The 13,313-nt window shown below is 39.5% G+C and overlaps 1 protein-coding gene across 2 annotated transcripts in view; it reads left to right on the forward strand.

The window, feature by feature from the left end:
* ZFHX4 (zinc finger homeobox 4) overlaps positions 1-13,313 on the forward strand; it is a 152,653-nt gene that overhangs the window by 2,371 nt on the left and 136,969 nt on the right. The window lies entirely within an intron of this gene.

Genomic DNA, 13,313 nt, shown 5'->3' on the forward strand with positions numbered 1-13,313 from the left:
AGGATTATGTAGTTGGCAGGAGGAGAGCGAGAAACAGAGTGGAAAGAGAGGGTTCGCGTGCTTTTGGGGTGGTTGCTGTGAGGGTGGTTTTTTTGATGGTGTATTTTTTTTTTTTTTCAATTGTGTTTCCCCTGGATTTGCAGTGGCTCGATCCTTAGGAGCGGTGGTGGAGTGTTTAAAAAGATCATATGTAGCATTATATTTTTAGTTTGGTGGTGGATGGATGGAAGAGGTAGTGAGAAGCCTTTGCAGCCCTGCCTGTTGTTGGTTAGATTGAGGCAGAGACTTGGCTGCGATTGGGACGCGACTGTGACATGGGCATCGATCGCTTCCATTGAGAGCAATGCAAAAACACAGCCTGGGTATGTAACACTCTCAGTGCCATCAACACTTGTTTTACTTTATATTTACTGGCAAAACTGACAGAACGATCCGGAGTGCTTTTCTTTGAAATAAGGAATACAAACATTTGGATGGGAAGGTGCACAAAGACGACTGTGGAAATAAACGGGGGGTTGAAGGTTGGGGGGTGTGTGTGTGGGGGAAGAGCCTTAATCATCGTTGCTCCACTTCCTATTCAACCGACTGTATTTAAGGAGTTTCTCTCTTTTCTCGACTGGGGGAATCCTACTAAACTGGTTGAAATGAAAAAAATCAGACAATCAACCTTGAGGGAATATCTGCTAGTTTTCAGGGTTTGCGGTTTCAGCCGGTAGGAAGGCACACAAAATAAAAGATGGCTAGCCAGCTGTTTTAACCTCTTGCACCTGGCTCCAGAGCTGGGGCTCACCAGGATTATTCAGTTATTCGTGCTATCTGTGCTTGAATATTTATAGTGTACGATCTAGAGATCCACACAGTGCATTGTAGCATCTCTTTATCCTTTAGTGGTGGGCTTTTTGGACTTCGTCAACATAAACATGTATCCAATAGTTTTCATTTTTATGATAATGAACATAGAGGGTCAATGAAATATAGAGGGAAAAGTCGTAAATCTGCAAAAGTGAAACCTACCCAAGGAACAAAGAAAGGTCAGGTAAACCATCTGTGTAAGTCACAGCAATAGTACCTGGTGTTTGCTTTATGCAGTGATACTGCTTTATTATTCTCTAAAATGAAACTTATCCACTAGATCAAGTAAAAACTAAAGGAAAGCTGTGGAGATGAGAAATGGCATTGCGTGCATCTTTCAGAATAGGGAGACGGTTGTGTTCCTCGGTTTTTGAATAGTTTAGGTTTATTTGTGAAGATGATGCACCAGCAAAGAACATATAAAGGGGGCCGAGAGAAATCACTGTTTAATATTGCAGAATTTACTGCTTCCATTCTGACCATGAGCCTAAATTTACACAATGAAATTTGATTATCTCTAATAACAATATTAGATCCTGCACTGGATGGATGAGAATTGAGGTGGTTTTGTTGATTGCAAGGGTTTAATGTTGCATTTCAGAATCTGATGTGGTTTAGCCTCCCTTCCATTAACTGGAAAACCCCTGAGGTTTTACAATTATTTCTTAAAGATAATACATTTAAGATTGCATTGGTAGGCTGAAGAAAAGTCATAAAGGCAAGAAGGGAAGCCCTTAATAACTCTTGAGATTCAGACATGTTCAGCAGTTAGATTGGCTCTGACTTCACCAAGGGTCGACAATGTGTCATTTCCATGAAGCCAAATTGCCCTCTGCCTATATGATATTAATGTGCAAATCAATATTTCAGGGATTAAATTTCCCTTCTTCATTTTTTATGGTTTCTACCTCAATAAGTCTCAAGTCTATTAGAAGAGGCTGGATGATTTAAAATCTTTCACTGCAGAATGGCTTGTCGTAGCCTTGTTTCACAGACCGTTTTTGGATTTTCGTTATAAAAGACTAAAGGCATTCCAAAGAAGTTGATAGTCAATATAGGGACATGCTCACTGTTGTAAAGCCCTTGTTCGATTAAGAGCTAAAAAGGTATTGAAAATATAATATATATGTTTGTATAATATATATACATTCTACTGCTTTAAAAATATTGTGTTAATCACCTATTGATTTATTTCAAAATCAATTGAAGCTCCTTTCTTATTAGTGATTTGTTCAGCATTCTTCAGCCTTGTTGTTAATTTTCTTAAACAGCATGCATGAATTAATCTGCTGGTAGACTGTGTTTTGGGTTTTGTTTGAAGCATATTTAAAACCAGGCATTTTTACCTATTTAAGATAAGTGGTGTGAACAGTTTAGTATTGTGGGGAGAGCCAGGGCACTGTTTTCTGCACTTCGGACTCAGCAGTGTTTTAATGAAGCTAAGGGGCGTTTTGTAAATATTTCATGATTTCTGCTCAGATGCTTATCAGCAATTTTTATTAAGAGTTTCTATTGAATATTCAGGATTGGTTAAAAATTAAAATGGAGCTATCTGATCTGGAAGGAAACAATACATGACAGAAAATTTAGGTCAAAATATGAGGTTGTGACTTTATCACATAATCTTGGGAAGGCCCTACTGTCTATCATTTAGTGTTGTTTTATAGTCTTAGACCATCTGGACCAAGTTCCGCACAGCTGCATGAATTTCATATGTGATAGAACATTTTTTCCATTCAGTGTGAAATGTTCCTTCCTAAAAACGTACACCAGACTCGCTTAATTTAGTCTGCTAAAAGAAATGCACATGAAAAAGGACAAAAGGCTCTTTAATCTCTGCAAGCTGTTTGTTTTTCTTCAAGATTCCTGTCTGTTTGGGTTTGAAAAGTCATGTTTATTGAGCAGATGATTCTGAGGTGTGACATTAAAATAATATATGATTTTTGTGCTAGTTTCTGCTCTCCTAGTTAATTTGCAGAACTACTTTTTATGCCTGTCAAAACACAGAGTTAATCTATTCTTATTTACAATTAATCTCAATAAAATTAATCTTAACTATGCCTTAGTCAGTAGCTTAAAATATCTAATTATATTCAATTAACTGCTGTCATAGTAATTAACACTGCTTAATTGCCTCTGCATATATTTATGTAAAGCTCATTAGTTACTGCTTGCTCTTTTTTCCTTTTCTCATTCCCATTTTCGTGGTTCTGAGAGCACTGATGTAAAATCCACTCTAGTTTTTGACAATTCGGGTCTTGAAGAACCTGTGACAATGGCAATACATGTGTTCGTAACCTGTTATGTGGGTAAATATTTGTGTTTTCATATGCAAAAAGGGTACCAGAGATGGGTCTTTAAAGAACTTCCATTCCAGCTCCCCCCCCCCCCCCCTTCTCCTACCCCAAGACATACAAAAATGTTTTCTAGCCTTGTTGATAGAAATATGAGAAGCCAGGTTAAGCTTTGTGTTTATAAATGAAGAGCTTTTCTGCATCTGCCTTGGGGCTGTACCCAGAAGGCAGAGCTTTGCTGCTCCAAATTCATTCAAAGGGTTAAAGACTTGGCCAAGGTTCAAACTGAGAAGCGCCCAGGGAAAGTGCATGTGAATATGTACAAGTTTCATGTAATTAGTGCTTAATTATATTAACATATGCAAATTGTCAACTTAGGAGCTTGTTGAGCTGGCAAAGATCAGCCAGGCACAATTGCTGTATTGTTCTGAAACAATAATGGATTTCAAGTTGGATTGTGAAAACACATAACTAGCTATCTAATTTAACTCATACCATGGTGAAATTTCATTAGTCTCCATGGAGACTGGTTTAATTGTGCTGACTAATGTTCTGGGCTGCAGAATGTCCTAAAAAGAAAGCGTTGTTTGCCTAATCCACCTTACAATGACACTTGTTTGTACATGTTTCCCTTGTGTGAGAATTTGCATATGCAAATAAATAGTTTCTCTGCCCCATTTGTCATGGCTGTTCATTACCCATGAAGAGGACATTGTTACTAGGCTGTTACTGAGTCTCCCAAGACAGGATAGTGTCAACCAGTCCAGCCACATTCTTTCATAATTTGTTTCTGATTAATAGACCAGAGTGAGGCTCATTCTATTCAGGCCTCTGCAAAGGGAAGGTCAGTTCTGTCACTGAAAAGAGTTTCCGCAGCAACTGAAGTTTTTTCTCTCCCTCCCCCTCCCCCCTCTTGCTTTGGCTAAAATAATCATATTTAAAATAATGTATTCTTGCTCTAAGGAATACCTCCACTAATAATCTCTGGTTTCCTAAAGCAAAAGATAGGAAAATAAAGGAGATTCTGGTATTGGAATATTAATCCTGTTTTTGACAGAAAGGTAAACTGATATAATTGCTTTTCAGTCGAAGGAATGGGGGTTTATACAAGTGTGAAAGCATCGGAAAAGGATTAGCATTTTTTTGCATAATGAAAAGCTCTGTTGAATAGGGCACTGAATGGTTGACTGAATGACTGAGATGAAAGGAAGATGAAAATGCAGGCTCCTCTTTCTTTATGCCTATGTTCAGCTCTCCCTAAAGTTATGTTTGTCCAAGACTTGAGAAAACAAGCAGAAGCTCAGATTTTAGCAATTTGCTAAGATGCCCCGAGTTTCCATCCTCATGTGAAGCAATATGTAGGAGAGTAGTGCAGCGAGAGGATGACAAACACAGGTTTGTGCAGAGGGGAGCTCCAGGAACATGACAGGCAAACCTAATATTGACTATTGGGCATCGAGGATTCCCAGCACTTTGCCTGGGGGAAAGAAAGAGGGAGGAGGGGGGGCGGCAGGGAGGGAAGGAGCTATTTTAAAAGTTGCCAATGGAAATTATGCATCAACGCATAATAATCTAATAAAGTTTGGTATTCAAGGAAGCAGGGTTTAGTCAATATCTGTTTTAATTATTAAACTACTTCTCTTTTGGAAAAAGTTATGAATTCTGACTCAGTGCTAAGTGTTTAAGTGGTACAGGAGCCTTGCTGGGGAAAAAATGACTCTCTTCGTTCGGCTTTGAAAACAGAGAAAGCTTCCCGAAATGGAAATTGATGCACGCACATAAGGAGCGGGGTTTTTGGCGTGACTGCATCAGCCTACTCAGGTGGTTTAAAACAGTGGGATTCCAGTAGATTCAGGTGGCAAGAAGGGCCCCGGCCTCCTCCTGCCATCAGTGTAGCCCCCACTGACTGCAGCCGGAGCAGGATCAGGCCCCCAGACAGGGCTGCAACTGGTTAGCTGTTGACAATGTGATCAGTGCTTCTAATTATGTTCTCTCAACAGTAATTAGGGCAGTTAAAATACCATAAGTGTTGAGCCACTTTTGAAAGTGGGAAGTGGTTCTTTTGTACGTATGTAAATCAAATGCAGTGTGAATAATTATTTGTATGTATGCATATTAAATAGGCGCTCTTTTTTTCAGGTCAACATAATTACCGATTTAGAGCTACTGTGGAAAACTGTTGGTAGTTAGACTACATATTAACTTGTTGGGGGGAATTTTTTTAGTTTGCAGAACATTTATTTGTACATGCTTCTTAGTTCAGTATTGGGCTTGATCTGAGAATATTTAAACAGTTAGAGGTGCCTCTAAGAAATCAGGATTATTTAGGGATAACTGAAGTAAAACTGTAAATGCAGAAAGTGCTTGGTAAAAATAAAGTCACAAAAATTCTCTTTTAAGATGAAGTTAAAGACCGTCTATGGGGTTTGAGAATGTTTTACTGCTAACTTTATGAAATTCCTTAAAACTTCTCTTAAAGGAACATGCTATGGGGATATTCTTTCATTCTGGGAACAGCTTATTAGTGTATTTCCATAAGAAAAATGTGTTAATTTAAAAAATAAATTCATTTATATTTTAAAATGTTGTTAACCAAGCACCATGTGTTGTCTCTGGCAAAGTTCCAGCCACTGTAGAACTGGATAACACATGGTTAATAATAACTTATGTGATGTCTGCATTCTTACTGAATGGGCAGAAACCCAGCACACTGAGATACTGGGATTCAAGAATTTAAAGAATAAGATGTAACACAGAATATGTTTCTGTGAACAGATAGAAGAAACTAAAAGACACGTATAGGTTGCTTTTACCTAGTAGGTTAAACAAACCTAGTAGGTTCTGTTTGGTTGTTGTTGAGATTTGTTGTTTTTGAAAGGGGTAATAAACACATTTATTGATAGCAGGGTTCAGCAGACCTGTAGAGATAAACTTGTTTTGCATAAATAAGGGCAGCAGGCTTAGTGTTTAATACATATTACTCTATTCCTTTTTTAATAGTCACTCTTTAGCACTTTTATACCAGTATTTTCATTATTATTGCAGCTTTTGCTGAGTTCCAAACTAAGCCAGAAAAGTTTGTACCAGCCTGAAATATGGCAGTCTTGTTGAGGAATGACTTTTTCTGCTTAAACAAAATATTCTGAGGGATGGTTTAACTAAGTTATATGATCAAAATAAAAGTTTGCCATATCAAGATGCTCTTTTATATGTTCACATTACTTGGAACCAGCTTTCTATTAAAAAAAAAAGAGAGAGAGAGATTTAGAAGGTAATTTGTCTAAATTATATTTTATTTGCTTTTGGTACTTTTGAGAACAATTTTAAAGATGCCCCGAAACTGGGATCTCTTTACAGACAAATTTAGTGGACTTTTAGCACTCACAGTGATTTGGTAGGCTGTACCAGCTCCTAAGAAGGTGTTATAGTCCTTCAGGTCAATAGTTCACAAACTAAAGGCTGTATATACATGATAGACCATGGTGACTCTGAAAACAAACATTTACCATATAGGCTGCAGCGCTGTCTGCAGAACAAATGATGCACACACTAGATGTACATCTAAAACTGTATTTAAATGGACAAGCATTTTGCTTCTGAAACAAAGAAATTCTTACAAAATGCCTGTGTTGACGTGAGCCTAGGACATGTAAACCCAAAAGAATCAGATTCTTCCCATTCACCCCAGACTAAATTAACAATAATTCCCCTGAAATCAGAGGAGTAATACGGGTGTAAAACTGGCAAGACATACAGTCTTGATAGTAGCAGAAAAAGAATCAGGCCTTTAGTTAACCAGTTGACAATAATCCCATAAAATCAAATTTAAGAGGTTTCATGTCCTCTTTTTGCTCTTCCATTTCCATTTTTAAGGATGATGTGCTTAGTGCAGAAGGCACCAGAGGGTCTGTAAGAAAGAAAGAGGTTTTCCAGAGAGGCTGATGGGGGGCAATTCTGTTCCTTTTACCAGGTAATAGCAGAGCTGAGGCTCTGGGAGCGGCAGCTGCTAAAGGCTCGCTCCTCCCTGTTTTGACACTGAGGCTGCCTTATAAATTCACCTAATCTGAGATGACAAGGCACCTGTCACTGGTAGTGCTCCAGTGTTTGGGGCACTGATGGAAACCTGGAGTAATCCCAGTTATTTCCACACATGTTCTGGAAGATGGTAGTGTAACGGATCAGAATAATCTCTTTTTGAAGAATAACAAAAACATAACTTTCTTCTTTCCCTTCACTTGTTGGGGAGGATCCTTTGATTTTTGGTATTTGGAGGGTGAGAGCTTTTGTAAGAAGAGACGGGAAAAAAAAAACCTTGGATTTGCGAAGTGTAACATGACGGTTTCAAATGCAGGTGGTTTTCCTGTGTGAGAAGCCATGGCTGTCCACCTTCAAATAAGAGTTTCTCCTTGTTTAATACCTAACACTTTGTGTGCCTTCCCCACTGCAGAAAACAACGTTCTGAGTGAAAAGTAGCTCCTTAAACAGGGAACTTATTCCTGTGGGTTTCACTGTGGTCCTTTTATATTTTTGGGGTTTTTTTTGTATTGAAATATGGTTATTGATTTTGTTTACAGCACTGAGGGTTTAAATTAAAGAAAATTTAACATTTCTAAAATAAATTATTTAGCTATATGGCAAATGTGACCCCTCAATCCCTCAGTTCCTTTGAGTTTTATGAGCCACTCACCAAAAAAATCACTTTCTTTGCCATTGCAGTGCAGCCATCTCTGGGGTGGGAAGTGTCACCCTGTGCACAAACAACCACGAGCCACTCCGCTGCAGCACAGCAATGTGCTTCGGGACTTTTTCTGGCAGGAGCAACCGATTGCTGTAGGGAGGCAAAATATGATTTCTCACTGGGTCGTCAGCCAGTGCACTGGGACAGGCATTTTAGCTTCAGTGAAAAGCATCACTGGAGTTTTAAGTCCCAACTGCTCCGGCCCGTGAATTTCTCTTGCGCATGATGGGTGGTTTCCCCAGCGCTGCTTTAGTTTCCAGTTTTGACTGAGGGCCTGTTCCGAAGTCCAGCGCCGCCTGATTGATTTCCCTGGGTTTGGATCAGGCCCTTGCAAAGAAGAGCGTCATCTACTGAAGGCACCGGCTGCAATTCAAGCAGCGGCGGGTCAGGGCTGCCAGGCAGCCGCTGCCTGGCCCCAGCCCCAGCCCCGGCCCCGGCCCTGCGGCGGGCAGCACTCGCTGAAATCACAGGGCAGAGCGGTGTGGTCACAACTTTTCTTTTCCCCGAGTGGGTGGAAAGGCAACAAGAGACAATGGAGTCAAAAAATGTTAGTATTTAAATATAGCAGAAACTGGGAGCCTGACAATAACCCAGCTACTACAGAGTCAATTCAGCCATCTGGAGATTGTGACACGTCCAAAAAGGGGTGGGGGTGGGGGGGAAGACCTTAAAAATGAAGGATTTCATTCCATGTTGAACTGTATTCTCCATGCAGGCTGCTGCTTTAATGTGGAACAGCATAGGTCTCTGAGTGGTTTTGTGCATCAAAGACGTACGTACTGAAACACCTAGTGTCTCGCCACAATTGGATGTTATTCTTTCTGGACCGGAGTTGTTTCGCCCGGCACTGAGTTTACTGGTTGATATCAGTTTGTTTTTCAATGTTATCATTATTTAAAAATAGATTTTGAGGCTGTTTGAATTTTTTAAATACATACAATGGCAGTGATTTATAAACATTCCTGGTTTCAGCTGTAGCTGTACAGAAGGGTTGAATCTGCTCTCAGCATATTTTTTACATGATTTTAATAATTGGAGGCAAATATATTAGAAATCTTTTAGGTTCATTTAAAAATCTATGCAATTTAAACAAACGCTGAATTGTGTAATGGTTTGTCTGGGAATTACTCAGGCTGCACAGTGTAATAATATTTTATTAGCTGTCATTTGTTTTCTAGGAAGAAAATGGTGATTTTTATGTTGTGTGTTACGTGAAAACTTGGCACTGAAATGGGACAGTCCCTGAATGTGAATTTCTAAAAAGGCGGGACAGTAGTTGCCCAAAAGGTGAAGACTTGAGAAAAATTGGGGTGGGTCATTTCTTTCCTGAAATGAAGCAGGGTACAGATTAGGAGCCATTAAGGTTTGCCAGGAGTTGCTGGTCATAGAAGCCTGTTTAAGTGCTCACTGTCAACAAGGAAATCATGGGCAGCACTTAAAGTGGCTCACCTCTGATTTATTCATAAACCTCACACGAGCACTTGGCTTTGTTCTTGCTCTGGTAAGGGGGAACTGATGCCAATAAGAACAGGAATAAAGAGCTTCTTGCATGGTCCAAAAGTGAATAGCACTTTATCTCAAAGCATGACCTCCATTCCCAAGATCTGTTGTGTTACAGTTGACTCCGCTAGATGTGTATTCTCAGATGAATTGCTAGAAGAGGTTACAACAAATATATACTTTGTAAGCCCTCTAGATGTAACAAGAACTGTGTAACTGGAACTTAGGTTCTAACTTGACAGAAAGGTTGTGGTATTCGTAGTGAACTGAGAGATTTCCGTTTCAGACAGCGCTTTATGTTGGTGTTTTTAATGTGAGTCAGAAAACAGTATGATTATGTGGCTGCGATTCAAGCAAAAAAGTTATATTCTTTAAGGGATTCATTTGAGAAACGTATTTTGATAAAAGCAGACACACAGAAATGTGAACTAGTTCAGAGACCAAAAAAAAAAAAAAAGAAAAGAAAAAAGTTGACTTCGTTTTTAAGGCATATTTGATTGCTGCTGCTTTATTTTTCTCTAAAAAAGGCAAAGTAGTGCTCGCAGTCCATGATGGGGGAAGGGACCTTTCGAAGACGGTCAACTGCCATGTTTGCACTGGGGCAGAGGTTGAGTACAGTTACTTAAATCCCCAGAGAAACATTTAGTTAACGCTAGTCTCTTTCTGATCCCGTCTGAGTCTGGTTTGCTTTTCTGCTTTTTAATGAAGTTTGTTTGTTGCTATGTTTAGGTTATGTTTTTAAACTGACTTGCATTTTCACAACAGATTTGACCAAAAGAGTCATAATGGAAGACAGTGATGAGAGTTAATGATACGTCTTTGATAAAGCAGTCCTCGTGTGCAATCTGATCACAGCCATCAGCTCATTTGTCATGGCTGAAGTGAAAATGTCAGGACCAATGAGTGTATCAGTGCTGAAGGGGGCGAAAGGGCTTTTGGAGACACTTTTGTGCTGGGAGTGGGCCATAGCTTAGATGCAGCTCTAGGGAAATACTGGGATTAGCCAACTCTGTGCACAAATCCCTAGCATAACAGAATTAGTTGGGAAAATGAGGTTTGTTAGGGAAAAAAAATCTGTAGAACTGCTCCAGGCTGCAGCCCAGGAACTATGCAAAACAGTAAGGCATTTTATTAAAATAATTTTAGCAACGTGAACGTACACACATTCCAACAAAAATCACAATTGGTAGCCAACATTATAACAAAGCCCTCTTAATGCATTTTGCATATGTACGTGGGTTTGCTTCTAGAAAAAAAAAGTGCATTTAAAATAAACACGGTCTTCACAATCTTAAAAGAAGGTTTTCTGAATTTGACACAGTGGAAATTAATATAACATATTTAAATATGAACTGATGATGATGATCTTTTTGCATGGGTTAGTTCAAATAAAAGATAAGGGCAGTCTCCCTGCTGTAGACACTTCTTTACTCAAGAGGCGTAATTCATACTATAGGGACATATTGATTGCCAGACTGGGACTCTGGTATGGCTAGCCTCTTCTCTCTTTGACTGGTCTGTACAATATGTTTCCGAAGAATATCACAGTAGGCAGATGTAGGATAACCTATTGTATATGCCTGCCTTGACATGATTGCAAATGCAAATTTTTTAGACCTCTGAAGAGCAAGGTTTAATATCCCTTACAAATTTATTTTTTTTGTTCACATTCATTAGAATAACTCTGAATACTTTTGGCAGCCAGTTTCCATTCTGTTTTTTAACCTTGGTAAATTCATGATCTCAATGGTATCCTGCAGCAATGAGTCCTACTATCTAACTCCTTTGCCCCTCTCATCATCAGGTTTTAATTTGTTGAGCTTAGCTTTCTTGGAAACCTGCTACTTGCCTTTTGGTAAGCCTCATCTTGCTTCCTGTTACACGCCTAGGAAGAGCAGGGTGCTTTTGCCGCTGTGTTGTCCATAAAAATGCTGAAGAAATCTTGATTTCTTCGAGGTGGGGATCCTACTTGCCAGACATATTCAGCTGCTGTGGAACTGCCTAGGTGTTTAACCAGGTAATCCCATTACCTGCACTATGCCAGCCCAAGAGGAATGAGCGGGAGTGAGTTATTCCATCTCCAGTGCATGGAGCGGTTACTGAGGAATTATCCGAATACTAGACGTGTGTAGATAATTGTCTGTCTGGCTACACCAGTTAATAATGGCTATTTGCCTGTGGAAGGGATATTTACTTGTTTTGCTCCTGCGTGTTTGATACTGCAGAATTGGGGGTGTTTTAACTTCACAGATCCATGCCAAGGGGGTTCAGCAGACTGTCAGCGCTGGGCTGAGAGCAGTTTTTCCTTTGTTTGATGTTGCTATTAGAGGTGCTGCCTCAAGTTTATCATCTTTCCTTTGGATTTAATGGAAGGCTGAGGAGAAAATTAAGTTTGGTATCGGCTCCATTGTATCACTGATCTGGTAGCTGCCACCATTACGCAAGGCCTTCGAAACGGAGCAGCGTGGCAGAGGACAGCACCAGCCCTCGCTGTGCTCTGAGTTATTAGCGTGTCTGTGCTGCTACCGTGCGTTGCACAGTGTTCGGCCGTGGTGGAAAGCTCTCGCTTCCTTTTTCTTTCCCAAAACTTGGGCAGAAGTTTGGGAGCAGGCAGAACTAGTACGTATGCTGATCGGAGTGGGTGGAGAGCAGGGGATGTGTGGCAGAGCCTTAGGCTGTGGCTCAGATACCAGGTAATCGCCTCTGGTAAGCCTAGGCTTCCTCGCAGCGGGCTTGGAGCTAGCATGTGAAACTACCTTTTGTGGTCACGGGCTTCAGGCCCGTGGTCTTTCTGGGCCTTCTCGTGCTATGAACATGGCCACAGGGACTAAAGATACCAGGTAACCTCGAGTCTGGCATAGAAACGTAATAAAGCTGCAGCCACTAGCCTTTAAACCCCAAACACTTCTCTGTTTATGCGTGTCAGTGTGAGTGGCAGCAGCAAAGTAATTTATTTAATCTAACTAGTACTTATCTTTGTTAGGAGTCGTCTGCAGATTTCTTCCATTTCATGTACGGTGAATTGTCCTCTTTCAGATAATGTGCTTGTACAACCTTTTTTTTTTTTTTTTTTGTTTCATTCTATTGATTTACAGTATTGAAGTGAAATATCTAATACCTGTTTCCTGCACTTTGACTGTACGTAGTCAAAGAAGCTGATGAAATTCTTCCCTCCCTTCCACAAGCCCTTTAGCTGTTTTAAATGTATAATTATCATTGCATGTCATTTGATAGCTGCACTAATTGCTGCCAACCATTGTCTGTTTGCACTTAATGCTGAAACCTGATCAACATCCTGCTTTGGTTGATGTTTGGTGGTAAACTTTAATTAACTCTTATTGCATTGAAGAAGAGCTCAGTCTCTGTGCTAACTAATCATTTACCTTCATTATGTCCTGACAGCTCCACTTGTTCCTGCTACTAATAGATACACCAGTCAGTAAATAAACCTGCAAACCTTCATGCCTTGAAGTTGTTCCACATTGATATTTTGTTGCTTAAAGTATAATGGCGTAAAGATAATTATTTCAGTTAGTTTTGTATCTCTGCTTTTCCAGACACCAATCTCAAATTGCCTTTTTCATGCCAGACAATATCATTTTAATAGTAACTGTAGATTTAAGATAACATTATTCCTTCAGCATGGTTCCTATATACATGCATCTTTTGAATCAATACAATTAAGCTTGTCTCCTGTTGGAATTCTTGTAATTATTTTTCCTGAAATACTTTTCCTGTAATGATATTGAAGTTAAAGTAATCAGGTTACTGGCAAATCATGTAAAATTCAACTCAAAATTGCTGGCTGCTTGATTTTAATTTGTCTGACATCAAGTTTGTTTGAAAAGGGATAATATGTGGTTAAACCAAGGAGCTTATAATTATGGTTGACATTTGTTTGTTTATAATGAAATCTAATTAAAGTTCAT

The sequence above is a fragment of the Harpia harpyja genome, chromosome 5 (assembly GCF_026419915.1).
Source record: "Harpia harpyja isolate bHarHar1 chromosome 5, bHarHar1 primary haplotype, whole genome shotgun sequence".
NCBI classification, from domain to species: Eukaryota; Metazoa; Chordata; class Aves; order Accipitriformes; family Accipitridae; genus Harpia; species Harpia harpyja.